The sequence below is a fragment of the Cyphomyrmex costatus genome, unplaced genomic scaffold, assembly GCF_001594065.2.
Source record: "Cyphomyrmex costatus isolate MS0001 unplaced genomic scaffold, Ccosl1.0 scaffold1614, whole genome shotgun sequence".
Taxonomy (NCBI): Eukaryota; Metazoa; Arthropoda; class Insecta; order Hymenoptera; family Formicidae; genus Cyphomyrmex; species Cyphomyrmex costatus.
In genome coordinates, this window is record NW_017275626.1 from 34629 (window position 1) to 38293 (window position 3665).

The following is a 3665-nucleotide window of genomic DNA, read 5'->3' on the forward strand; positions in this document are numbered from 1 at the left end:
AGTTGACAATTATAGTCACTTTCGGTCTGTCTTATGTGACTGGCGTAATGAAGAATACACTTGGTCAATTATATTTATCTCATATCTGTTTTTGATCAAGAAGTTCAGTATCTTTTATATGCACTTGGCGTATGTTTTTTTCTTTTTTTAAAAAAAGGTTTTTTATGGGATTTCACTGCTTTTTGTTAATTATGAAAACGTGATAATAATGTAGGAAATTTAAATCCTCTAAAAATAAATACAGATTCTGTTTCTAAAATAGTTATTTTGTAAATTTCTATTTATTTAATATTAAAGATGTACTCGTATTGTATTTATTGACACTTAATTATGCCCCGAAATGTCTCGTCCGGATGGATATATAACTGTGTGTAGTCGTGCCCCTGCACGCGTCCAGACAACAAAGTTCAAATAGCACTGCTAAAATTTGAGGAGTGCAGGTAGAGCGCGCTACCCGTACCTCCCCCCTGGCGTTCGCAGCGCGCGCCCTCAGCTTCATTGTGTTCTGTTCGTTGATCCAGACAACGTGTATTTAACCTCTTTCACTTTATTTTCTCATTTTTTCAGTGTTTTAGCGAAATTTATAAGACGAGCTCGAGTGATAGGAAATCACGAGATCCCTTTAATCGTGTGATTTATGCACACGTGCGTTTACGTTATCGTTTGAGAGATCTTTCGCGAGATCGCCCAGGAGATCGTTCGCGGAATGACAGGCAACACTGCCCTTCGGGGGACTCAGGGTCTTCGAGGGAGCTGTCTACGAGTCGATCGCAGCCTAGGAATAGGCTCTAGGAGATGCTCGTCCACATTCTCGAGCTGCTTTTCAGGCACGTCGCTCATAACCTAAATTCTCGGCGGCCCATGAGGTTAGGTCGCCCTCGAAGGATTGCAGCCAGGTAAAGGAAGCCTCGGCCATATCACTTTCGGCTGAGCAGAGCATCGAAGGACCGACGGTCACGAATATTGACCGGGGCGTCGTACCAGGTATGTCCTTTTGTTGACCCATCTGATTCGGCACATTTGGCAAAGAAAGGACATAACCGACGGTTCCCTTCTGCTCTTCTTTTCAGTCTCTCTGCACTTTCATTCTTTTTAGTCGCTCTCGCACCCTCCGTGGGTAGAGACGGCGACCACGCATCTAATTACAGCGTGTCTTTTGTCATCCCTCCCGCCACTAAAATCGTGGAACCTCAGGACTCGATTCTCGACTCGGAGACACAGTCCTTGGCCAGAGAGCCTTTTGGGAGGTTGAATCGCCAATGACACCTTCGACCTGGAATCATATATGGTTTTACATGCGATCCAGTCACAATGCCGAAAGGGTCTGAGTCAAGACATTTGCGCCAAGCTTCTGTCTAAATACGAGATCAAACGTGATTTAGCGGCATTGCCCCCTCCGAAGCTTAACAGAGAGGGACGATTTCCAGCTACGGACTCAAACGCTAGTAAGTGCCTATCTCAATGCCTTCGGCTCAGGCGCCCCCTGTTGAAACAAGTGGTAACTCAGAATATCGGAAATGCAGCGGATCAGCAGCCATCGACGATTTTTTCTTTGGGCGGAATTTTGCAGAGTCACTCAAGGCCGCGTAGGCCTGTGAAATGAGGAGACGCAATGTCTCAAAATCCATACCGCAAAAAAAAAAAAAAAAAAAAAGACCCTTCAACTAATTTGTCAGGTATTACAGCAGCAAGGACAGACCTTTTCTTCTAACAATAAACCGCACCGTTCGGGAAACCGGAAGACTCTTATTCACTCATATGTGATACGCCGGACAGGAGATCGCTATCACTAGAACAGCTCTCACGGCGCCGCCTCTAAGCGAGGTATAGTATGCAGGTCGCTTGAGCAAATTTTAAGCTCAATGGGCAAACATTACTACAAACCCTCTAATTCTAGAGTCAGTACAGAGATACCACATTCCCTTTACCAATCAACCTCCTGCGAGAGCTTTTCTGGCGGAACCGGTATTCTCACAATCAGAGGCGGCACTTTGCGAGAAAGAATCAGAGCGCCTACGAGACAAAGAGGTCATGATTCCAGCGGAGCCTTGCGAGAATCAATTCTCTTGCCGCCATTTTTTCGGATAAATAAATCATCAAGCGGAAAGCGCTTTATTCTGAATTCACGAGAATTAAATTATTATGTCAAACTCCCCCACTTCAAATTAGAAGATTGGTGAATTGTCATAAGGCTTATGCTCCCAGGTACGCACATGGCCACCTTTGATCTCGAGGACGCCCATTTGCTGGTTCTATTCTCGGTGGACCATAGGAGATCTTTACGTTTCCAATGGCGTAAAAGAACATACGAATTCACTAAAATCTTTGTCCTGTGGTCACATTCCCGCACATTAAGGGCCACCTGTCAGTTATTTACTTAGACGACTTCCTTCTCAGGAGCTCCTCCGTCAAAGAGTATAAAGCCAATCTATCCGCTACTATAAGAAGATTTATATCTTCTCCAGGCTTCATAATTAGCCTTCCGAAATCTCATTGGGATCCGTCATTTAGATACGAATTTTTAAGTCGCTTTTTTTGATTCCAAGGAATAATCCATCTCTATTCCTCCCAGTCGTGGGGGAAAAAAGTCATTGCGTCTAGCTAAAAATGTGGCTTGATATTCTGCTTGTTCCTTAAGAGAATTTGCCAGTTTAATCGGATCTCTTATCTCTGTATGCCCGGCTTTTCAGCATGGACTTCTTTACACCAGGACGTTTGAAAGAGAGAAATTTCTGGCACCTTATAGGAATAACAAAGATTACTCAAAATTCATGAAGATTCTCTCTCATTTTCAGACAGATTTTTCTTGAGAGACCAATACCCCGGCTAACGCGAATCAATCTAACAAAATCTGCTCGGGCAGATTTGCTAGAGAAATTTTCTCAGACGCCTCTTTAAACGGATGGGCAGCAGCCTGTGGAGAATTACGCACACACGGAGGGCCAGTCGGAGGGTGGTCGGAGCCGGACCAAAGGCTTCATATAAACGCTTTCGAGCTTAAGGAGGCCGTTAATTCATTCAACATTAAATCGGAACATCAATTGCGGCATTCATTGCGGCATTCAACATTAATTGCGGCATTCAACATTAATTGCGGCATTCAACATTAGATGTTTCGCAGTTGATCTTCACGATAATAACATTTTATTCTGTATCGACAACACAAAGGCACTAGCCTATATTAACAAATATGGTTTTATCCAATTCCCACATCTTTCTACTATTGCCAGGAATGTTTGACACTGGTAGGAGGTCCGAATTTTATTTATTTTTGCCTCTTTTATATCATCCTTGGAATGAACGCATCTGGCATATATTGAGGATCCATCTTTTGATGAACATTGGACATCTACTTCAAGAAATTTACCATCTAATCAAGGAATCTTTTTGCATTCCGCCCATAAATCACTTTGCTGTGTAGTCTCTGGCTGATAATGGCTTTGCCTTCATGACTACTAATCTGCAGTTGAATGAATTCTATCGCAGAGGCGGAATCTCGAATTACAAATCCGGATACAGTCTAATCGCCTTCTAGCGAGACTTTTCTTAAACCTTCGGTCATTTTCGAACCTTTTGACTTGGATTTATTCGCGTCTTTAATTACCTCTAAATGCGACGCTTACATATCCTGGTTTCCAGATCCAGGTTCGGTTGCAATGGACGCT